Source organism: Ursus maritimus, unplaced genomic scaffold (assembly GCF_017311325.1).
Source record: "Ursus maritimus isolate PB19 unplaced genomic scaffold, ASM1731132v1 scaffold_13, whole genome shotgun sequence".
Classification (NCBI taxonomy): Eukaryota; Metazoa; Chordata; class Mammalia; order Carnivora; family Ursidae; genus Ursus; species Ursus maritimus.
Window position 1 is genome coordinate 46,752,546 of NW_024423675.1, and position 26,961 is coordinate 46,779,506.

Here is a 26,961-nt window from a genome sequence, read left to right on the forward strand (position 1 = left end):
AGAAGTAAATGCTAATGTAGAGTGCTTTCAAATACGTAAAGTAGTAAACTAAAAAAGAGTATGAATTAATTAATTAATCACAGGAAAGCAGTCACAGCTGTTTTGGATCATGCTGGTTATATTTACCAGAACTAGCACAATTATTGAGAACAGAAAGCAGAAGCAGAGACGTTGATTGAAACTGCAGGGGAACTTTGGTAGGCAGAATATAATTGCTCATTATTTTTATTTGTATCTTCCCATTTCCTTGTTTTTCTTTCCCTTTGTTTTTTAATAATACTCAAGACTTCACATGAAAACACATCCTTTTCATTGCTTATATATTTAGCCTGGTCCTGCAGCTTGTCTCATTCGGAAGTCATAATCAGTTTCTAATATCATTATAATTTCCACAGTAACCAGTTGGGGTATTGTAATCATACAAATAGGACTTTAGTAGAAACAGATGAACTAAGAAATAAAACACTTATTCTTATGCAAACCATTCTAAGCAATAAACTAAAAGAACATTAAATACAAAAAGATAACTTGCAATATTTGGACTAAAGTCTTCTAGGACTATCTCCCTGCTTCATAAAGGTTTTATTGAAACTCAGTCTCATCCATGCACCCAACAGTGTTCTTTTTATACCAACATTTGGCCTTGTTCATCTTATTTATAATGTAAAGAAATTTAAAAGGTTTAGGGTTCTTAAACATCAGTATTTTTTATATTTGAAGAGTCCTTGAGCATTCAAGAATTTTTTTTTCTTTCCAAGCAATTTAATAACAAAAGAAGAGATGATTATGTAAAGTTATTTTGTCACCTAATATATGTCTGAAGTAAGTTAACAAGTAGGCAACAGGCTGTTGATGGAGTTTTTTGATGCTGCATGCTTAACGACAATTCTGCTTTTTACCAAAAACAGTAGAAGCATAAGATTGTTTTAACAAATACAATTTGACAAACATATGGAGTGTTCATCTGCTCTATTGTATTTTATTTTAAATAAATATATGGATGCCGTTACATTATCTCTTCTAAAATCATTGAATTCAATATCAGATACTGTTTAGATCAGGAAGCGACATTTTTTTTTTCTTCTACAAAAGGCCTAATAGCAAATATTTTTGGCTTTTCCAGCCATGTGGTCTCTGTAGCAACTAGGTAACTCTGCTGTTGCAGCATGAAAGCTGCCATAGGCAACAGAACATAACAGAATTTGTGGGGTTGTATTCCAATAAATCTTTATTTACAAAAACAAGGGGTGGTGTAGATTTGGCCTGAGGCTGTTAGTTTGCCACCTGGTTTAAAGAATGTTCTCAACCTGAAAACCTCTACAAAACAAACCTTTGTTAATGTTTACTTTAAGTCATTTACTATAAGTTTTTTTCGAGTTTTAAATGAGTTTCAGTTATGATGTAATATTACTGAAAGCAGGAACATTTTATTAGTTTAAATTGGTGAGTTGTTTGCACCCTCCCATTAGAGAGATCTGGCTAAAATGCAAATATGATTTCTAGTAGAAATTGGGGTCTGGATCATGGACTATGATGTTGCCTCATAATTTAAGAGATGTGAAAGAGAAGCTATTTACTCTCCTCGTTCTTACTAACTCGGGAACTTTGGGTCTCTCCGAGTCGGAGAACTGCTGCTCCAACTACCTTAGGTGAATTGAGCTCTTTTGGGGTGGCGGGGCATTTTTCTCATTGTTTTCTTGAAGAAAGCCTTGCACAACTACAATCCTATGATCTATCAAAATGATCTAAGAGGACCTCATGGTAGAGCAATACAGCATGCAAAATAAAACATGATACAAAGATGAGAAGAGTCCTGGCGTCTGCAGGGAGTGTCCTGCGGAAGTCGTATTCTTCCTATACTCTATCGTTTAAGAACATTTAGACAAACTTGTTAAAAATTACTAACTAAAAGAGCTGACCTACAATGATCACTGAGCTGGGAAGAGGCTAGGAACATAGCTTCCAAATGAGGTTCTGACATTTTACAAACTAGGGTGTCTTAGTGAGCCCGGGCTTCTAAAACAAAATACCAAAGAATGAGTGACTTAAACAGCAGGAATTTTATTTCTCACAGTTCTGGAGACCGGGAAGTGCAAGATCCAGGTGCTGACAGATTCAGTGCCTAGTGGCAGCCCATGTCCTGATTTGAGGCCTACACTGCCTTCTCAGTGTATACCCACAGGGACTTTCATTGTGTGTTCATGCAGCAACAGAGAGTTCTCCTGTCTCGTTCTCTTCTTATAAGGGCATTACTTCCAAATTGAGGGACCCACCTTCATGACTTCATCTAAATTTAATTACTTCTCAAAGGTTCCATCTACCTACAAATACCATCATAGTGAGGGTTACTGTCAACATAACGATTTTGGAGGGATTCCAACATTCAGTCCATAACAAGTAGTTTGCCAAACATTCACCTTAATATTTGAGCTTTCTAACCAAAACAGGAAGCCATCATGTAGAAGAGTGCCCTGAATTATATCCTTCAGTATAGTAAGGATGTAAATGACATTTGTCTTATAATATTCTATTAAAAATATCTCATTATTTTTCACTCTGTTGCTTCTGATAAGAATAACAATTAAATGTTAAGAATCAGGGGTGCCTGCGTGGCTCAATTGGTTATATGTCTACTTTCTGTCCAGGTCATGATCTCAGGGTCCTGGGACTGAGCCCTGCATCCGGCTCTCTGCTCAGTGGGGAGTCTACTTCTCTCTCTCCCTCTGCCCCTTCCCCTGCTTATGCATGTGCTCTCTCTCTCTCAAATAAATAAATAAAATCTTTAAAAAAAGAAATAAAAAAAATGTTAAGAATCATATTATTGAGTAGCAAGGAGCCTCAATAGGCTAATTACTGGGGTTGAATTAGTCTATGAATTCAATAGATTAATCGAATCTTACAGTATTTTGACTTTTTAGAAAGAATCATGACATAGCTTTCTATTTATTTTTTCTTTTGTATTTATAAAAAATATATATTTCTTTTCCCAAAGACCACAAATCTTTTTATTGTTTTGTTATTGTAGTTGCTGCTAGCTTGGGACTATCAACAACCTTCTTTTTACTTCAGTGAATTTATTGAATTTTGTGTAGGTATCTGGTTGTAACATATAGCACTGAATTTTTTTATATGGAAAAAATTTCAATTTATTTCTTTGTGTTTACACATTCTGCATAAAATAATGGACTTTAATCTTCTTCCACTCTAGATCTCTTATTTCTGTTTCACTCTAAATGAACAAAACATAATTTTCCAAAATAATCTTAAAATAATAAGATAACAGATATCCAGTCGGGATTGCCAATTTTAATATATATTCTACTGATATTTCATCATCGTTACACTTTCCTTTGCTGAAAGCAAATTTATTTTTAAAAGGAAATGTCTTTGTTAATTTTTCTCAATATTTTTGAATAGGAATTTGTGTTGACTTGATCAAATGAAATTGGTCAAATTGCTTGAGAATAAAATGTTTTTAGTTAACCTACCAGTATAGTGAATTATCTTTGTAGTTCCCTTATATAGAATGTCTTTACACTTCTTTTTGAAAATTACTAATAATTATTAAAACATGCTTTGAAATTATTTCTGTGCTAATTATTCTGGCTTACATATCTATTTTTCATGTTATGATTTATATAGCTTATCTCTTATTATTTGGAACAATTTATAAAATATCAATTCATTTGTTCTGTGAAAAGTTAAATAATCTATCAGTGATAATTATAAAACATTTTATGTTATTCTTAATTACTGATTCATAGAGTTTCCTGTGTTGTATGTGAAATTATATATTTATTTAGAAAATTATTCCATTGATATTTTTGACTTTAGTACAAGGAAATTGTGGATACAATTTTATGCAACTTATTATATTTATAATCATTTTTCTTTACAACAGAGGTTCCTCTGGTTTGTTTGTTTTGCTAATTTTTTAAAAGTAGCTCATCTCGGATGCATGAATGCCATTATTTTTATAGTGGTGTCATAATAAAAATAAAGCAGTTGAGTAATGAACATTATTCTTTATGCCTCAAGGAAGACATAACTTAGAATTTGCACTCATGAGTCACTGACACCCATTTCTGGTGTATTAGTTTTCTATTGCTACTCTAACAAATTACTACAAACAACAGCTTAAACAACACAAATTTATTATCTTCCTATTCTGTAGGCCAGAAGTCTGGCATGGGTTTCACTAGGGAAAATAAAGTGTTGTCATTGCTCTATTTCTTTTTGGAGCTTCTGGGAGAGACTCTGATTTTTCCAGCTTCTAGAGGCAAGCCACATTTGTTGGCTTATGACCCTTTTTATCTTCAAAGTCAGCATGGTAGGTCAAGCTCTCCCACACTGAATCACTCCGACTCTCTTTATTCCACAACACTTTCTTACCTGAGAAGACCCCTCGTAATTAGATTGGTTCCATTCAGCTATTCCAGGTTAATCAAGACCCTTAACCTAATCACATCTGCAAAGTCCCCTTCCTCACGTATGGTAACATATTCACAGGCTCTGGGTTGGGGATTAGGATGTGGACAACTAGAGTGGGCCATTATTCTGCCCACCACATTGGTTTCCTTTGTCACTTATGTTTTCAAAATCAGGTCAAGTCGTATACCTTTTGTAAAAGAAATTAATGTACATGAATCTGATGCTTATCCATGATTAATTTTCTTTAATCTTTGTCGAATTTATCTTTTAATTGGTTTCTAAGCATGTTCCAAAAAGTTGTTTAGCTCTCCATGGTTGGCCAGAGATCTATCTACATAAATTATTTCACTTGGACACATTTGTGTTAAATTATAAATATCCCCTGTGTTAATACACAGATTGTGTTGACAGAATTTGTTTGCTTGAGTTGACCATCATTTTAATCATGCTAATTACTTTATTAGCTCAGTAAACAGTCTTATATTTGGAAAACATTTTGTAATGCCACTTAAAAAATGAGCGATACCAGATTATAAAAAAGAATGAAATTTCATTATAAGTTTGCATATACTTCAGAAAATATGTGCTTATCAGTGCTACTTTTAAAAGTTGTACTTGTATTAGTAATTTACTAAAAACTATTTTTAAAGAAAAAAATGAACTCTTGGTACAGTGTTTTTAGGAAAACCTGCTATCTGAACTAAACAATGACATTTACACAGATGCAGCACAAATCCAAATTTCCTAGAATTCTTAGAAAAATTATGTGGAGTGTTTCTATGGAATCTGGGCTGTTCAAGAATCAGTTCCTTTTTGAGATTAAAAGAGCATTTTCTATTATTCTGTCTTAGAAGATTTAACAAAAAAAAAGTGTCACCACTTAACTATGCCTTTTAGCCAAATTCTAGGAATTTTCTCAGTATAATTATGTTATGATACAGGTTGTTAATAATGTAGGTTTTACTTTATACATCAAAGCAAATTTCTCATTATTATAGCTTTAAAAATAGCCTGTGTAGGTAAATAGATGAATAGATGATAGGTAATAGATTGATAGATAGAATCTGGAGATGTTTAAATTGTGCAACTTAAGTCCATATTTTGTGAGTCATGTTTGAGATGATAATCATCAACATAATTTTTGATTAGTTTTTCATACTCTTTCATATTTGGTTCATGCAAATCTTTCAATAACTTTCTGACAGTCTTTCAGCTGCCAAAAAAAAAAAAAAGTGTGGTAGGAATGTATAATGGCTGAACCATCATGGAAAATAATTTGGTGGCTCTTTAAACAGGTGGAATTACCACATAATACTGAAATTTCAACTCTGGGTATATACACAAAAGAACTGAAAATTGGCACTGAAGCACATGTTTATAGCAGCACTTTTTATAATATCCAAAACATAGAAGAGTTCAAATGTTCATCAATGGATGAATAGAAAAACACATTGTGATACATACATATACAATGAAATACTATTCAGTCACGAAAGGAAATGAGGTACTAACACATGGTACAACATGGATGAATCTCCAAAACAATTAAGTAAAAAAGCGACACAAAAAAGGTCACACACAGGTTTTATGAGTCCCCTCATATGGAATGTCCAGAATAGACAAATCCATAGAGTCATAACAGAGATTGGTGGGTGCCAGTGGCAGGGGTGAGAGTGGGGAGAGGGGAGAGGGAATGAGGAGAAACTGATTAATCGGTATGAGGTTTTATTTTGCAGGGATGAAATGTTTTGAAACTAGATATAAATGGTGATTTCACATTGTGGATGTTCTAAATGCCACTGAATTGTTCACGTTAAAATGGTGAATTTTATAGCGTGTGAATTTTACTTCAATAATTAGTATTTTTTAAATGTCTATTGTATAAACAGTATAACTTCTCATTTAAGACTAGGACATTTAAGCTCTTTCATAACTCTGATGGGGGCTTCTACCCCTTAGCCTTCATCTGCTCAAGCTGTATCCACATACACCTTCCACTCTGGACCTTTGAGCTCCAATGACTGCAGGTAGGTGTTTTCTTGCTTTTCAATAACAACCACATCTCCTCTCTCCATTTCTTTAAACTTCCTCAACTATACCTATGCCCCATTTGACTGTAATCCTCATCAGAAGCATACTGAAACTCCGAAGAGGTATTCTCGGCTCATTTGCCTATACACTAAACATGAAAATGTATGTTGCTACCCACACGCAGGGCAGAGAGGATACTCTGCTGCCTTCCCTTTGACCCAGACTTGACCTGAGGGTATTCTGACATAGATGTCCTGCTTTCAGATTCCAAGCACAAATGAAAAATTCTCCTGAAACATTCCAGAATTTGGATATCTATTTCTAATCTAAGGGGAAGACAGAATCTGCTCTGCCTCCTCACATTTTTCTATATCCTGAGTACATCACAGGAAATATTTTTAAACTTAAAAATCAAGATGTAATCCCTTCTTTGATTCCAGAATTTGAATCTCCTCCACTTACTGACTATGAAAGAAATAGGGACTAAAAAGAAAAATGTGGTGATCTCAGCCACACATACAAGACTGAAAAAATTTGATTCTTAAATTAGTAGAGATTTGTATGTAGATGTTGGTTTCCCAGGGGTAGGTTCTTAACCATTTAACATTATTGCAACTGATGATTTCAAAACCATTATATTATTCTGTCTACCTTCTGTACCTATGATCCTGGCAATGGGAACCAGGAAGTCAGAGGTTAGAAAAAATTGTCGTCTTTCTTTGAAAAACTCCCAGGAAACGCTCCTAAGCATCGGCACATTGCTCTATCCCCAAATAACCGAAGAACATAATGGTACTGATGTAAGATCTATGATAGCACAGTGCAGTTTGATCAGGCATTCTGAGTGACGATCATAGGAATTAATAGTTCAATGACTATTGATCAGGGGATTTAGCACTAGATCTTTCCCTTCCTGTCTTCACGTATTTACACTGGGACATTGCAGATCTTCCCATCACGTGGAATCTATTTCTGCACCCCTTGATGATGGGTTTTTCATGAGACTAATTTTGACCAATAAAACATTCAAATGTGACAAGGGGAGACTTGAAAAGCACTTGCACATTGAGCTTGTTTGCTTGCTATTCTTGGATCCCTTTGTTAGCCATGTGGCTAAGCCTGGGCTCATCTGCTGGAAGATTACACAGAGACCACACAGAAAGAGACCCTCCTCATCCCAGCCATCTCAGACAAGGCCATCATAATCCTCCCAGCCCTGGAAAGCCCACTAGCTCACTGCAAATTCTTGAATAAGTCTAGCTGAGATCAACTAAGCCTGGGTGAGATTTGATGAACCATCCTGCTGAGTCCAGCTCAAATATCTGACCCACAAAATCATGTGCTAAATAAATACTTGTTTCAGGCCACTAGGTTTTGGATTTCTTTCTTATTCACCAAAAGCTAACTAATAAATCTAGTGATGTTTCTATTCAACAACTTACTTACCATTGAATTCTACTTCACCTAGGTAAATGTAAATGATATAAATTGCCATTTATTGAGCACTTATACATACAAGGTATATTGCTAAAAATTATATACATATGAAAAACATCTGTTAAGGTTTGTGCTATGGACTGAATTGTATCCCCCCAAATTCATATGTTGTAGCCCTAGCCCCCGATGTGACTTTATTTAAGGTAGAGTCTTTAAGGAGGTAATTAAGGTTACACACACAGCCAGAAAGTAGCCATATATAATCCAAGAAGAGAAGCCACAGGAGAAACCAAACTTGCTGACACCTTGATCTTGGGCTTCCAAGCCTCTAGAACTGTGAGAAATAAAATTCTTTTGTCCAGGTCACCCAATCTGTGGTATTTTGCTATGGCAGCCGGAGCGGACTATTTCAGTTTATATTATTGTCTTCTTTTTGTAGATGAGACAACTAAGTCTGGGAGGACTTTATCTATCTGGTACTCAGTAACCAGCTATTATTACACAGAGACGAGATTCTAGACTAGGTCATTTAATGGTGAAACTCAGGTTCTTAGCAACACAGAGGAAACAAACTGTGCTTTTATGTTACTGCCCAAACAATATCAATATTAGTATATATGATCAAAACCAAAAAACAAAAAAACCCAAAAAACCTCACAGCAAATATTAAAGAAAACACTACTTTTGTCAAATAAAATATAATGAAATGAAAGATGAAATATAAAACCTGCATCTAGAAAAATAAGTGTTTAGAGAGTGCTAAGAAAGGAAAAAGAACTCAAGAAGAGGACGTTCATCCATGATCCACTGAGAACAGAGACTGATGACGTGTTTGGTTTCCTTTCTTCACCTAAAGTTTTATAATGGTAGTTTTCGTGTATCATGCCAACTTCCTGCCACTTCATTTTCGGTAATTAATCCATTATGTTAACTTTCCTTTTAAATGTTTCTCTTCTTTCCTGTCAATGAAATGATTGCTAGGAGGTGGTTTCATTTCACCAGACCTCTGTTGCAAGGGCTCTGTGTTCAACATTTAGGCCAAACAGGGCTGCTGTTTTCTTAATTTGCTAAGGCTATTCTATTTCCCTGTCTTTTATTAATTAATTCTCTGGCATGGGAGAATCAAACAGGACTCTGAAAGTATCTATTGGTGCCTGGCTACCCCGGAAGGATAATATTGTAGACGGAAGGTTGATTACCTCAGTAGTAAGAAATTCAAGTGAGAGAACTAGCCTGTTTCCCAATTCAAACATTTCTCATAATCAATCGATGATCAATTAAAATTAGTGAAAAACACTTAATAATCTTTACTAGTAAATTCAGACAAACATTTGATTAAAAACTAAAGAGTGAGCATGTCTAAAATTCTTCCATCCATCAATAAGTAAATTGTTCTTAAAGTTAAATACCAAGTATTTTTTAATGTTGCATCATGAAGTACAATTTATGTTTAATAGAATCTGATTTTATACATGTATATGTTTTTGTTTTTAACTTGGAACTAGCAGACTATTTTGGTAAGATTTCTTTTTAAGAATATTATCAAGAGATGAATAGAAAATTCTATTAAAAACCAAGGTTTCCACATGTAAATTGCCCACAATTTTTAGAAAAATTCATTTTACAGCTTACAACATATTTTTGGAATAAATCATTTTTTCCTCTCAACATTAACATTTAGTTTGAAAATGCTATACTAAATATTATACTAAATGTTCACAGTATCATAATTTTTATATTCTCCAATTTCTTTTATGGGATAAAAATGGCTTGTCTGCCTCATTTTTGCCATAATTGGTTAATGTTTTTAAGTGCCTTATGTTTGGGTTACTACTATAGATGATCATAATTCATAACTGTCTTGAACCACGACTTGACTTTTTTTTTTTTTGAGGATCAATTTTCTCACCAGTTTGTGATAATTGCTTTGATAATGATCTTGTTCATCATAATCTGATTAACATTCAGTACATGTAAAATGTGTATTCTCTTAGTATTTTAGGGACTTAATAGAATTAAGAAATAAAAGACGTTAAGTAACTTATCAAAGAAAACAGTACTAGTAAGTGGGACAGTAAGGATTTAAACTCATGTTAGTCTGGATCAAAAATGGTGTTCTTCAATGTAGATGGAGCTAGACTTTATAATGCTAAGCGAAGTAAGTCAGTCAGAGAAAGACAAATACCATATGATTTCATTCATGTATGGAATTTAAGAAACAAAACAGATGAACATATGGGGAGTGAAAAAAAAAAGTGAGGGAAGCGAACCAGAAGTATCTCTTAACTATAGAGAACAAACCAAGGGCTGCTGGAGGGAAGTGGGCAGGTGGATGGGCTGAATGGGTGATGGTTATTAAGGAGGGCACTTGTTGTGATGAGCCCTGGGTGTTGTGTGTAAGCGATAAATCACTAAATCCTACCCCTGAAATGAATATTACACTATATGTTAACTAGCTGGAATTTAAATAAAAATTTGAAGAAAAAACAAACGAACAAAAAAATGGTATTCTTAATCAATATAATAATACTCTCCTGGGTTTGCAGTATATATATATTTTTTTTACCTGCTCTTGATTTTTAAAATTTTAATTTACTTTAATATGTATATTAAATATACATGAAGAAAATGTATATCATTGCTTTTAGAGTAAAATATATACTCTACAATCTATCTTCAAGTTTTGCAAACTGAATCGATGTTTCAAAAAGGACATTTTTTTCAGCTTACAGATCGTAGATTACTTCATCTCTATGTTTCTCAAAATAATTTAGATGGAATTACTAACTTCCAAGAATTTTGAGCAATGGAAAGTTTCTTTTTTTTTTATGTTAGAGAATTATACATGGACATTAACTTTGCTGAGATCATGCCTATCCAATTCAATGTGCTTTAGAGAACATCCCTGATTACACTGTGTAAGCGTCTTGAGTTGTTCTCAGGAGATGAGGGCACACTTTCAGATTCAGTTCTAGAACATATTTCTGTGAACTCAGACTAGACTCTGATTTTACAAATCTTTAGGCAAAAACTGACAAGGAAGTAGAGTGCTTGAGCCCTCTCTCAAATTTGAGAAAGAACTCTGAAAATGTTACATTTAAATCTTCTTGGAGGACAGTGAAGGGAAGCATTAGAAAACTTGAAGAGTTATGAAGTGAGAAACTAAGTTTCAAGACACTTGAAAATTTTTAGTAAGAAAAAGAGACAACAGAACAGAATAAAAAAGACCAAAGCAGTATGAATTTGGGGGAAAAAAATTCCCATTCTTGCATGGTAGGCCCAGCTTACATGTGTGACTTTGGGAAAATATAATTCATGAGTTTTAGGGTCTTCAATTATAAAATGTAGATAAGACTCTTTCTTTTAGAAATATAAATTGCCTAATGCCTGAGACTTACTGGGCCATTGTAGATTTCCATTTCACCTTGTCTACATAGAGATTAAACAGGTCATGTACTTTGAAAAATTTTAAGAATTGTAAGAAATAGCAAAAATAGTACAGAGGGTTCCAAAGACCCTATACTAAATTTTTTACACTGATAACATTTTACTTAACCATAGTACATTTTAATCAGGAAACTGACACTGTTACACAAGTATTAATTACAGGTCTTTCCAGAATTCATCAGTTGTTACAGGTACTCAGGTATGTTTGTGTATACGTTTGTGCTGTGGTGTCTGTGTGTGGTGTGTACAACAAATGTGTGCATGTATTTGTGCTGTGTGTGTGTGTGTGGTGTATGTGATGTGTGTTGTGATAGGTAGTACTATGAAATTTTATTATATATATAGAGTCATGTAAATACCACCACAATCAGGATATAGAATCATTACCAAGAAACTTCCTTAAACTAACCCTTTTAAGCCATACCCTTGACAATTTCTGTCTGATCTTCTCTCCATTACTACACATTTGTCACCTAAGGAATGTGATATAAATAGAATCATATGTACAGGATGTAATTTTTTTGAGATTGGCTCTTTTCACTAAGTGTAATGCCCTTGAGTTGACCCAAGTTATTGTGTAAAAATAATTTTTCTTTTATTGCTGAATCAATTTCCATCTTATGGATGTATCATGGATTTTTAAATCCATCTACATCTACCCACTGAAGGATGTTCGGGTGGTTTTCAGTTTGTGATATTGCAAATAAAGCAGCTATCGACATCATATAAAGATTTTCATATCCGTAAGATTTCATTTTTCTAGGATAAATATTTAGAGGGGTATGACTGTTGGGTTGTAAGCTAAGAGTATCTTTAACTTTTTTACAAAATCACCAAAGAGGTTGCTTTTCCATCCAGAGTGGCTGTATCCTTTTACATCCCTAGAAGAAATGTGTGAGAGATGCAGCTGCAAATGCAGTGGCAGATGGGTGTTATTTTAAGAAATATAAAATATGGAATGATTTCTTCTCTGACTTCTTGGACAAAGGGGAGTTGGTCATAAAATACATCTGGGAAAAAATTGCTCAGCTGAATGCTAATACTGAGAAAGTTGGAAGCATATGATTCACTCTTATGCAAAATGTTATTTCCTCAAATGATTGAGTGGCTAAATTGACATACAATTTGACTGAATGGAAATTTATACATTACTTTCTGTATTAATCAGACCATATTCTTGTTTCTGTTCAGAATAGACAACAGATTTTGTGGTGTGAATTCACCCTAAATAAACCAAAATTCTTAATGTCTTCAGAGATTCTTGTAAATATGATCATTCATTAGCAGTATGGGGCAGGGATACTCTATTTGCTGAAAGAAGCATTAGCAAGATTTGGAATATAACACAATCCCAGCAGGCAATTAAGAGTTGCTTTAAAATAGCTCCTATTTAATGAACCCAAGTGTAACACATCTTATATTATCTTCATAGTGAATAAAGACAATCCCTGGGAACAACTTCATGGCAGCAGAAGGCTGCTGCCTTCATTCTTCAAGGGAGCCATTTTAAAGTGTGAAACTAATTTATTCCTAAATCAATGGCAAAAAACATCTCCCAAACATGTTAATGTAATTTTCATTTCTTCTATTTAGTTAATTACAAAACCATAGACAAAAGAATTGAAGAATGAGATATCCAACCAAATAATGTTAAACTACTGTGCTCTTTACACTTTAGCATCATTTATCATAGTTAATGAAATCAAGATTGTAATTATTTACATTTTTGGTATACTTAAAATACTTCAAGCAAGGGACATCATCCTTTTATGGTCACAATTTATTTTAAAACTTCCTCTTTATAACTCTATGTATTTTCCTGAATTTACCTTGCTGTGCCAGCTAAAAGCAAAATGAACAGAAAATGAAAATACTTTTCATCAAAATAAACAACTATGCAAAACTGCGGATTTTCTTCTGTGAAATGGTAATACAGACTTTGAGAGCCGTTGTAAAATATAGTAAGTTTGACATAGCCAATAAGAAGGAGAGAAAAAAATGAAGAAAATTACACATGATCTCACTGATGATAGGGGTGAGGCACGGACTGAGATGGGCCAGCCAGCGTTCTTGAGGAGCCCACAGGGCTCGATCTGTTTTTCCATCAGGTAAGATTGAGAGTGGCTGTTTGCCCTCCACTTTTCTGACTTTGTGTCCTAATTCACATTTTTTTTTTCATATTGCACCGTAAAAAATAGTGTTTCTTTCTGCAGTCATGTTGTGCCTATAATTTACTTGTTTTTTCCCCTTAAATTTTATGTGTATCTTGGGGAAATTGGAAGTAGAAAGCTTGAACAATAAGTAATAAGCTTCTCTGAAATACTGCTAATAGCAATAATCACCATAACATACACAAACAAGGAGGTTTTTTTGTTTTGTTTTGTTTTTCTGCAACAGTAAAGGCACCAATAATGTCTCCATTTATATTGTGTACCTTTAAGGTAATCAACAGAAATAAAACAAATATATTCCTTTCACTGATTATATTTCCCAAGGCAAGTTTATTATATCACAGCAGCTATAAATTATCCGTTTAAAACCAAATATAGATATTACTATGCACTAGGGTGCCTTTCTATGAGGATTAGAAATGATTTGATGATAGAAATTTATACCTAAGTATTTCAGAAGCAACCACAGTAAAAACATTTCTTTCATTATTATGGTATTCAACAGGAATTAGTTAAAGGAATATTGTAAAACATACATTTTAGTGCAAGCTGTTTATCAGACCCTCTCTTTGGACCTGAAAGCCTAAGTTAAGCGTATTTGACTGCATACTGTAAAACACTTCAGATCAAACTCAGGACTGGGTGAGCTAGACACAATTACTGGTGTCAGCAGTTTAAATATAGTTCTTGCTGAGAACACCTTCAAGATAACTGTTCAGACCCATTCATTTTGCCAAGTAGAGGCAATAATTGGTAACTGTCGGTGCTCCCTACAAACACCAGGCTCCTCCAAGAATAACCCAGCGTGATTAGCTCTCAGCAATTGGCTGCACTTTTGCTGACTTCTTGCGAGCGGTTTTTCACACACAGTCACAGATAAACCCACTGTAACCGAACACAGCTGATGACTCATTTCATGGCTCTCTGCTTGTCTCTTTCTAAGCTGTATGTTGTTTCTGTTTTAGAAAGAACAAACATCTATTTTTAACAAAGGGTGAGTTTACTACATTATTATTCAGAAGAGGACCAAGCAGGCATCTTATCTTATGCTGTGACATGCAGAACATTCCCGGGTTTTGTTCCATAAATATAGCAAAGTTTTACTTAAAGGAACAATGTCAAAATGACCTTCAAACCTATCTATAGACTTTTGTGTGTTGCTACAGTAAATGCAGAATTCAAATTGAGTTTCTCGGCAAAATGCATTTTGGGAGGAGACATTTCCAGAGATTATAGATGGTTCAAAAGCAATTTAATGCTGGGTACACTTGGGGTGCTGTCTGATTCATGAATAATGAGGACACTTACATGTTCACTTGATATATGGTATTCAAACAGAACTCAATGAATATTTCTTATGGAGAAGGTGTCAGCTGGAATGGTTGTGTATGGGAGACTTGCCACAAGAGTTCAGACTGAAATAATGTAAAATGAGGCTAGTTTTCTTTTAAAGGACAGTATGTTATTTTGCCTTAGAACTTGTTAAGAAATGAACGCTGCCTAAGTTGAAAATTAAATATTCATAAAATTTTAAAAATAAAATATTAGTCTTTACTGTAATAGCTAGGTATATTTTTTTGGTCCATATTTTATCAAAATAACACAAATTTTGGGTTTCTTAAAATTTAATCTACATATAATTCCACCAATTATTAGAAAATCTGAACAAGACTGTGTAAGTTTACTATGAAGTCAAGTTAATGACCAAACCATTTCTACACTTTGCCTTCAGCCCTATAATCCAAATGGAGCTTTTATTAACTGCATGTGAAAGTAGTACAATCAGTTGTAGTCTAACTCCAAGTGTGTGTGTGTGTGCATGTGTGTGTGTGTGTGTGTGTGTGTGTCTGGTGTCATGTGCTCACAAGTCTGAACACAAGTCTGAATGCAATGAATTTTTGTTTTTTGGTTTGTGGCCTGTTTGATCCATATCAAAGATTTTTACTTTTGTTTCAGTTTTCTGTTTGCTTTATTATTTGTTTTACATTTGATTGTTCCTTTAATATTACTAAAAAGCAACTGGTTATTTGAAATAGTGAAACAGGTCATAAACATTTTATATTGTTTCTCCTGCTGCTGTTATTAATTACCTATTTCTTAATGTGAGGGTTTCGAAGGAAGTCTGGACCACTGATGTAACAGCCACGGGTTCAGTTTCTGTTCAAAAGGAATGACTCTAACACATGTTCTTCCAGTCTGATTTCTTGGCTATTATAAGTTTATAGTGCAAATAAACTCTTTCCTCAGAAAATGTTACTTTTTTAGTAATGACAAACCATTTTATTTAAATCATAATTCTCCTGCCAGTTCTCCTCAATTTCCTTAATTTTCTATTTTTCCACAGCACTTATGCCTCCATAAATATTATAAAATTTGCTTATCATTATGTTTATGGTCTATCTCCCCTCATCAGAACATAAGTTTCATGAAGACAGGGATTTTTGTATGCTTTGTTTACTGAACCATATATAACACCTAGGACTGTTCTAGAACAAATAAGGTATTTGAAAATATTTGCTGGGGCACTTGGGTGGCTCAGTTGGTTAAGTGTCTGCCTCTGGCTCAGGTCATGATCCTAGGGTCTTGGGATCGAGCCCCACATCAGGCTCCCTGCTCAGTGGGGAGTCTGTTTCTCCCTCTGCCTGCTGCTCCCTCTGCTTGTGCTCTGTCTCTCTCTTTCTCTGATAAATAAATAAGATCTTAAAAAAAAAAAAAAAGGAAAAAAGAAAATGTTTGCTGAATAAATAAAAAAACACTTACCAGGGTTCTGAGGTAAAGATTTTTATATATAATCATTGGCATATAAGTTCATATGCTTTCTTTTGCTTTTCATTATAAAACAAAATTTTAAATTAGATCAATTTTAGAGACACTGAATCTTTTTGGAATGGTATATAATACTCCAACAAAGTTATGATACTCTAGAATTTTTGTCTAAGATAACAAGGATAATTTTTTCAGAAAATTAATTTCTTAGTTACCAATCTTAAGGTGTACATAATATATATGTGTACTATTTCTGAAGCACAGATTTCCTTTTAGATCTTTAGAAGTCCTTAAAGAACTCATAGATCTCATATCAACTTTGTAGGTACTAGGAATCTGTAAATAATTGTGAGATAAGTTGTAGGATTTCAGAGTAGAGTAGAATATTAAATAAGAAAATAGTTGAAACTATTGTAGAAATGTTTAAAGATAATACTACAGATTAATATAAATTCTAAAATAACTTTACCCTTAAAGGAAAAATAAATTTTATATTAAATAGGCATTTGCTTATTGGATCTATTATATAAGAGGCAGAAAAAGGATTGAGAACTAGACCAAAAAAGCACATGGTATAACTTATGTTATATGGAAACCCACCTAAAGTGACAAAAAGCTTAGTAATTTGCTTAGGCCCGAGTGCATAGGGAGGGATAAAGCACTGTGAGGAATCTTTTGAAGGTGATATAAAAGTTTTGTACCTTGAATTTGATGACGTTTTCATGGGCTTTTATACCTGTCAAAATTCAGAAAGTGGTATAGTTTAAATGGTTGTAATTTACTGTACATAAATTATTTGAGAGGAAATTGATGAGGAAAACCAAAAATCAGTAAAGATCTTTTAGAGAAAAGTTATGAGAACTTATTGCCAACAGATCTACACTAAAGAACATACTAAAAAAAATATTATTCAAGGATAAAGAAAATGATCCCTGTTGGAAACTTAGAGAAATGAAGGAGTAAAACTAAATAAATATTGACTATATTAGCAATAATGATGTCTTGTTTCATGTTAAAATATAAACCAAATTGGGGGCATCTGGGTGGCTCGGTCGGAAAAGCACCCGACTCTTGGTTTTAGCTCAGGTCATGATATTTGGGTGATAAGATGGAACCCCTGAGTCAGGCCCTGTGTTCGGCAGGGAGTCTGCTTGAGATTATTCCCCCTGCTTGTGTACGTGTGCTCTCTCTAAAACAAATAAATAAAATCTTAAAATATATACCAAATTGAATGTGACTGCAATGGTATATAATTTGTGACGATTTAAATTCTTCCAAATTGCTTACATTACCCAGGAATAGGCAGAAAGTACGTGAATATTAGATGTAAGTCACTAAAGAATGTATGTTGTAATCTCTTGGCTAGAATAAAGCAATAATGAAAGAGTGAAATACATGTAAACTAATGGGCAGGAGGAGACATAATTAAATACACACACACATACACACTCAATCATCCTAAAGAAAGGAAGGAAAATAAAAAAGAACAGAGAACTGGTGGGACATATAATAAACAAAGAACAAGAGGGTAGGTTTCAACTCAAACATATGAATAATAAACATCAATTTTTTTAAAGATTTTATTTTATGCTATTCTATAAATTTCAAGTAGTTCTTATTTCAACAAATTACTGAAACAAGGAGATACAAAAGAATACATAGCATTATGGCACGAAACTCAAAAGCTATAAAGGAAAATAGTTACCAACTTTAATTCATACAAAACCACGTGAGACATATCACCATCATGCTGAGATACCACTATTACACATTTTTTATAATTAAAAATTAAAGCAAAACACAATGTAGATATTTTTTAATTCTTTAGTTATTCACCTGAAAATTATCTTCATCTGCAGATTATGCCTTTTTAACTTACTCATATTCCATTACAATTTTTTGCTAATATTTCAAGAAAATAAAAGTTTAGGATCTGTGTGTTTATAGAGTGTTGATATAAGCCACTAATTAAATGTGTTTATTAAAACCTATTTGAATACCAACCCAGACACTATAATTTTTAATGTGGATTCACAGTATTATTTTAAGGAAATTATTTGTCATTAATAACAATTCATTAAGTAAATAAGATATTTATATGTTTTATAGAATTATATTTTCCAATATTTATTTAAAAACATGTGTCTATAAAGTCCTCAGTTGATTGGAGTTATTTGACAACTAGATAAAACAATTCTATAATAAATATTGCAAATCTCACTCATTAATTTGAGTAGTACATAAAGAGTAAACATACTGCCTATTTACAACTTGTAAGTTATTATACTTTACATAGTCATCTCACATTTGTTTTGTTATAAGCACTGAAACTAATTTAAGATTATAATTGGCTTAGAATAAACCTGAAACCCATGTCCTTGTATAGCTTTTTGGTTCCAAAGTAAAAATCCTAGATAAAACAAGTCAGCAAATGTTCTTATACCAGTTGTTAAAATGTAGAGGTATTTCTGAAAGAACTAAGGGTTTTTGGGGTGCCTGGGTGGCTCAGTTGGTTAAGCGTCTGACTCTTGATTATGGCTCAGGTCATGATCTCAGGTGTGAGATCAGCACTGAGTGGGGCTCTGAGCTGGGTGTGGAACCTGTTTAAGATTTCTCTCTCTCCCTCTGCCCCTCCCCCATGTACTCTCTTAAAAAAAAAAAAACTTAAAAAAAAAGAACTGAGGGTTTTTAATATATGGTATTTAGCATTCATTACCATAAGTCATCCTAACCATTAAATGTCATCTCAAGGTCATGATATAAGAAGACCTAGAATGGCGATAATCAACCTATTTAGAATCCAAACATGGGTCCCCTAAGAGCAAATTTGGCATTAAAAAGCCTACCATGCATCTACAGAAATGTGAGCTAAAGGCAGGCTTTACATAGAAAAAGTTAAAATGTAAGATAAAAGCTAGAAAGTGCTGGAGGCACATTTGGGACATGGGATAAGGACAGGAGACTCAAGAATAGATGGGAAATCATCAGTAACATTAATGCTGAGTTGCTTATCTCTAGTCACCAGGTCTAGGCAGCCTTATTTCCCTTAACTTACTCTTTTCTCATTAGCTGCCTGAATCTAGTGCTTCATACTCCACATCAGATAATTTCTGCACATCTAGGAAAAAGTCTATATGCTTCAATAAAACTTTAGAATATCTATGGAAGTTTTGTCCTAACTTCTTCAATTTCAAGGAAATGGGAAGATAATCCTCTCATCCATTAGTCTCTATTTTTTAAATAAGTACTTCAAGCATATGTATTTAACGTATAATCAACGGGAGATTATAAAAACAACTTGTGTCTATGCAAGACAATTCTTTTTAGGATTGAAATTGTATGATGTAATATAGTGAGTTGAACTTTGCAGAGAAGTTTGATGTAATAACCCATAAATTTAGATTATAGTAACTTTATTATATATGCACTTAGTCAAGCCAATAACAGTCTTTAAAAAAGGTATTTTAAGACTTTATTTCCTTTTAAAAAATTGTTACTGTGGTAAGAACATATAACATGAGATCTACCATCTAAACATATATATATATGTGTATAAGACAATACTGTTAACTGTAGACATAACATTGTAGGGCAGAAAATCAGTGCCCATTAGCATTCCCTCAAATTTGCAATTGTCCAAAATGGTAACTTCTGGCTTTATTTAAATAGTCAACCTTCCTCTGATTGTCCACTTTGTATTTTCATTTTGCAATATTCCTGTGGCAAAAGCATTAAAAAATAGGTGTTCTGCTCTCCACTGATCAACTTAGTTACTAGAAAATATGTCTAAAAATGATCAACCTCTAAAAAAATTATGATTAAATCCTTCTAAACTGTGGTCTTGTCTAAAATTGAAAGTAGTGAGAATTAGTTCTTGACCTTCCTGCCCTCTTCACTGTGCTCTCCTTCCTTGGTTACCTGATGATATTATATTACCTTCCCCTCTTTACCTAGTAACTGTTACTCTGAGAAGAAAAAAAAAACCAAAAAACAAATTTAATTTATACTACATTCTAAATGACTCATCTCAACTTTCTGTGTTATCCTTCCCAGGGAGATTTGCATTTCATGAAGTTCATGAAATAGTGTTTTAACAGTGGCATCAGTGGTGTGATGGATGAAGTATTATTTTGAAGTAATAATGCCTTTCTGAGTACCTCAGAAATAGCAGTACGTCCAGATACGGAGTGTCTGTTCATGAGGTGTGTACTCCTTAGTATATACAAGCTATTGCACAGGAAAAGACATATGGGAGAAGAGGAAAGTCAGAGTACAAGCTAAGCATAAGAGAAGCACATACATTAAGAATTGCAACACAATGGGAAACGAGTTTTATTTAGTCTCAAAATGTTCCCTTTCATGTAAACATTAACAAAACTCTATCATGAGTCAAAATGCAAAATTACATTAGTTGTTGATTTAAAACCATTTATCTCTCTTCTACAAATCTCTCTCATATGAAATAAAGTTTTGTCTTCAAATTTCTTAAAATCAGGTTTAAATAAAATTTTCTCAAAAGTTTGCTATTTAAAACGTGAATTTCTTTGCAGAAGGTCCATGCATTCTCATGATTTTAGAGCAAGTCTAACAAATCCATCCCTTCCCTATTTTTACACGATTTTCAAAACGCTGCCAAAATCACACATCTGGCTCTTTGCCTGTGCACCTGATGTTATCTCAAGAGAAATTATATAAATTAAAGACAGACACACAAAAAGTCTTTCTGAATTCAAAGCAACAGAATATATATCTAAGAAAACAAAAAGGGCTAGGAAAAAGGGTAAAGGACATTGGTGATATTAAGCTAGGAAACTAACAAAACAATGTCAATATAAAATAAATGGTGTGAAAAGAACAATTGAAAACAATATAAAGTGTAAAAATACACTGTGTGGGCTATGAAGAACACTTAAGTCATTTTCTTCCATCCATATGTGGGACTTTGGTCATTAGCTCTTTTTAATTTACTTTTTTTTTTTGACTTTTGAAAATAGTGAGACCTTGGCATATGTGCCAAAACTGTTATTTCTGCCTTTATTTCTGCTGCCATTGCATTACACAGAATCTTGTCTTGTCCTGAAGATTCATGCTTACTCCTTACTTTTTGGGCTTATTGTCAGATTTAGTCAGGCATATATATAAAATATCTTCCCCATGTCATTCTCCACTGTCCTATCACTTGACTCACTCTCCACAGGTCTTTTAAAGGAGCTAAAAATGAAATTATTACCTCTACTGCAAGAAACTGCCTTCTTATCCACCATGCTGCATACTGCTTAGAAATAAGGGTTAACTTGTTCAACATTGATTCCTTGTAAAATAGCCTTTCAGAGAGAGAGTTAGCCTTTCAAAGAGCTTCAGAGATCTCTAAAGATATTGTAGAACAAGACTCAAGATCAAAGGTATACTACATCAGAAAGCTACATTTATAAATCTTGGACATCATCTCTTGGTCATGCAGGGGTATGTGGATATCCCTAAAACATGAATGCTCAAAGTGAAAGAACCAGACTGCAGGCTAGGATGGTGCCACATCATACTGTTTTTGGATCCTAGCACTCATGACGCCAGAGGAAAGTAGTGTTCCCTAATCATACAGTCTAAACCTCACAACTGAAAGGTTAAAGTCCCTCTCTTGTGGTTGGATATCCAACCCTGCCAAACCCCTGTGTGCTGCCTCAGAATGCAGTGGCACTTAAAGACCTACACATCCCCTGCTTGTAAATTTTCCTTAAGTCTGCGATGTATGTTGTCTAGTATTACTATCATAGCTTTTGGTGTGATCAGCTTACTTTACAACAGGTACTTAACTGATCTATCTGATTTGATCTTGATCTAACTACCACAATAAAACCCATTATTTGTTTTTCTTTTTGTTTTATGGTAAATAATTAAATTTAACTACAGCACACATACTGTAAATAAAGTGCATGTATCTATCATAAATACACACTTCTATTAATTTTAGCCAAGTTAATTATCAATATTACCATCATAAATCATGATCATGAAATAAAACATTTGGACATTCAGATAGTTGAGCTAATGGCCTAAAACCAAATCTCTCCACATAGTATCCAAAAACTATAGAGATCAACCAAAGAACAAAAGAAACAACATGCATTCTACGTCCTCAGCATAGAAAGACAGAAAACACAGAAATTTAAAATTAGAGAAAAGTGGTACTAAAACTTAATGAAGACAGCACAAAAACAAAATCACAGAGCAGTGTCATTTACAAAAATCTATACAAAATGCTATAAAATATAAGAAAAATAGCCAACAAACATTTTAAAAGGATACATCATTTTCAAATGGCTTTACTCTCAGAATGTAGGCTGGTTGAATGTTAGGATATCTAGTAACATCACTCACCACATTACTAGATCAAAGAGCAAAAACCATATGATTATCTCCATAGATATGCAAATAACCTTTAGCAATATTCCACATCCTTTGATGATTAAAAAAATACTCAATAAAATGAGAATTAATGGATACTTTCTTTTTCTGAATATATAGCGTAGTCAAAAACCCATCATCTCATTTATAGGGAATTTTAAAGGCATGCCCACCAAAATGAGGGGGAAAAAGTAAGGGTGCCCACTATCTCCACTACTTTTTAACATTGTACTGCAGATATTTTTTTAAAGATTTTATTTATTTATTTGACAGAGAGAGCATGCACACAAGCAAGTACAAGCAGGGGGAAAGGCAGAGGGAGAGGGAGAAGCAGGCTCCCTGCTGAGCTGGGAACCAACATGGGGTTCAATTCCAGGATCATGGCATCATGACCTGAGCCGAAGGCAGACGCTTAATGGACTGAGCCAGCCAGGTGCCCCTGTACTGCAGATTTTAGATGATAAGGCAAGAAAAATCAATTAGAGCCATAACAATAGAAAAAAAGTCCCCAAATACCTGCCTTTGAATGTTGCCTTAAATTGTATTCTCCCAGAATTAAACATGGACAAGATTTCCATTTAAGATGGTGTTTTGCAGGGGTGATACTTTTGGGATCAACACTCACAGGGAGTATAAGAAAGGGGATTGATTAGAGGGAAGTGAAACAATGTAGTCCTCAGCTGAGATGAGTCCTTGAGCTGGGATGGAGCTTCAGAGATGCCCTATCTTCAGGCAAGGGTGCCTGTGACTTCATACACTAACATACAGCAGTCTTTGGATATGGGTTATCACCAATGAGTGTATGTGACTTTGGACAAGGTTTCTCTCTTTGACTGAAAAAAATTCCTGAAATAGGACCCAACAGGGAGCCCATCACCTGTCAACACACTGCTGCTGGAGTAATGGAACCTGAAGGGGGAATGCTGAAAGGTATGTCCCAGCATCCACTCTACAGACACTGTGATGGCATACCTAGAGGGTTCCAATGGATGGCTTAGCATAATTCTAAAAATAAAGTATTTTAGTAAGGTAGCAGAATATAAAATAAACGTTTAAAAATCAATAGCCTTCATATAAATAATTGAGATAGAGAATGAAATATAAAGAAATATGCAGTAGCACAAAGAAATGCTAGAAATAAATTTAGCAAGAAATGTGAAAAATCTGCATAAGGATGGCTATAAAAACTTCTGAAAGATACAAAATAGACTAGAACAAATTAAGACTTCCTTTATTCCTGGGTAGAATGAAACAACATCATAAAGATATCTATTATCCCTAAACGCTAGATTTATGCACTCAACATAATTTCAGTAAAAATACCAAGTTTTATAGAGATATTAAAATAAGCTTGGAAAAACAAATTCTCAAGAACAGCAAGAAGAAGTGTGAAGAAGACAAGGAAAGAACATTAACATTGCTAGATATTAAAATATTGTATAAATCTCTATAATTAAAATAAATTGGTACTGCACACTAATCAGTAAAAGAGAATAGAAGTTCAATAGAAAATTCAAAAAGGAATTTCAATCATTGAAGTTAATATGTACTTTTTAAATAAATAGTGATGAGAAAACTGGAAGGGCATTTGAAAAAAAAATGATATTACATCACACGATACACAGGAAACCCCAAATGCATCAGAGACTTGAATGTAACCATACAAGTTCTAGAAGAAAACAGGATGAATTCCTCTACAAACAGGGTATTAAAACAAAACAAAACAAAACTACTTGTGATTTTAAAGCCTAATACCATAAATGAAAAGATTGATAAATTTAAGTATACAATTAAGATTGAGCAGAAAACAAAATACCGTAAAGATAATCAAAAGTCAACTAAGTTGGAGAAAATATTTGTAACATAAACCACAGATAAAGGAATGACAGATTTATAAAGAAGTCATAAAAAGTGAGGAAAAATGTTAATAACCTAATTTAAAAATTGCTAATTACATGAAAATGATTAATAAATATAATAAAAATGTTCTTTTTTTTTTAAGATTTTATTTATTTATTTGACAGAGATAGAGACAGCCAGCGAGAGAAGGAACACAAGCAGGGGGAGTGGGAGAGGAAGAAGCAGGCTCATAGCGGAGAAGCCTGATATGGGGCTCGATCCCACAATGCTGGGATCACGCCCTGAGCCGAAGGCAGACGCTTAACCGCTGTGCCACCCAGGCGCCCCTATAATAAAAATGTTCTTAAATAAAAATAAAAAGTTCAGCTCTAGTCATAATGAGAAATGTAAAACAAAATTGCACTGTGATGCCATTTCTCTCCTGTCAGATTGGCAAAATTACAACTTTTTGAAAACATTTTGTCGATAAGGCTGTGAAGAAACAAATACTCAAAACAATCCAGATGAGAATGCAAATTCAAATAACCATACAGAGAAGAATTTGACAGTATATAAGAGAATCATGTTTTTATCTCTTTACCTAGTAACCTGCTTCTAGGAATCTAGCCTCTACGAAAACACATATGCACAAATTTATTCAGTGGGGCATTATCTGCAATTGCACAATATTGAAAAATAAAATCTCTAAATGCTCATAGAATATTCCTTGAAGAAAGTATGGTATTAATTTCCTCAATGATGTACTATGCAGACATAAAAACAAGAAGGATGATCTTTGTGAACTTATGTGGAGTGATTTCAAAAAAGGTAATTCCAAAAGAATTCCTCTAGTTTTGTAACTTTTATGTAAGAATGAAGGGAAATTATAAAAATCCACATGAATTTACTTATTTTACAAGAGAAAACATAGATAGCATAGATCAAAAATCAAAGAGATTAATTGTATGAGAACAAGTTTAAAAGGATCAGGAAATTACTGATTTTTTTTTTTTTTGGTGTTTGATTTTTGCAACAATGTTAATGTTTTACCAAATATAAAAATTTTAAATTAAAAAAAAAAAACAGAAGAAGAGGAAAATCTTTAGCATAGACTATTAACAAGGATAAATAAATGTTTCAAATGAATAAAAACAGAATTAATCCAAGTACCTTTCATATATTATTTTTACTATAGAAAGACTAAAGAATAAAATAACCATAAACATTACTGAAATCTAAGTGTTTTCATTTTTTACCATGGTACTTGTTTACCCTTGAAACTGCTTTCTGTGTATGCTAGGAACTAGCTAAGAAGCAAAACCTGAGAGCCCTGTGTTTTAACCATTTGACAAGTGAAAATATATGGAAAGGAAAAGATTTAAGGTATTAAATTGAAATTGGAGGGATCCATTTAATAGGTGGAAACAGATATATAGATATATTTTCTAGCTCAATATACTAAAAGCACCTAGAAATTATAGTACTTCAGTAGAGATGAACACACAGAAGATACTGTTTTTTAAATATAATTGTCCACCAAAAAGAACAATAGCTCCTTAGGGGGAAAATGGCTGAATCAAGAGCTAGGAGACAATAATGCAAGAGGAGTTTGCAGCATCTTGTGCTAGAAATTACATTATTGCTCAGAGAATGAGTAAAACATGTAAAAGATACAGGAGTCTTCTTTTTTTTTCCCCCAAATGAGATATTTATTTATTTATTTATTTATTTATTTATTTATTTATTAATATACAGGAGTCTTCTTGAAGAGTGGCCAGATTCGGGACAATTTGAATATAAAAAAAGACTTTCAACTTACACCAAAATAATTCAGAAAAATAATCATGATAATAGATATGAGGTGACAGATGATAAAGATAAATACAGATAGATGAGGAAAATGTGGCAGCAGTTAGAAAAATTGGGGTAATATTTCTATGATAGTTTTTCATATTTTTTGGTATCCATTCATATTTCTTTTGAGAAAAGAAGGAGGTTTCTGAGCTATAGGATATGTCACCTTTGCCTATGTTACCAAATGTTTTTCAAAGTGGATGCACCAAATCGTACTTGCATCAGCTGAACATGAAAGGTTTCTTTTCCCTAGATCTTCACCAACATACAGTATTAACAGTCTCTTTATTTCATCCAGTTTGGTGGTTGTATGGTGTTATCTCATTGTTTAAAATTTCCATTTCCTTAGTAAGGAGGTAAGAGTAATTTTTTCCAATATTTAGATATGTTGATATCCTTATTTTTTGACATGCCCGTCCATTCATTTGACCATTTTTGTACTGAGTTGTGCGAATTGTTCCTACTTATTTGTATGAATTTTTAAAAAGATGGTCATAGGAGTATTTCCCTGATATAAATCTTGTAAATATCTTCTTCCACTCCATGACTCATTTTTTTCATTTTCTAAAGACAATCTTTGATG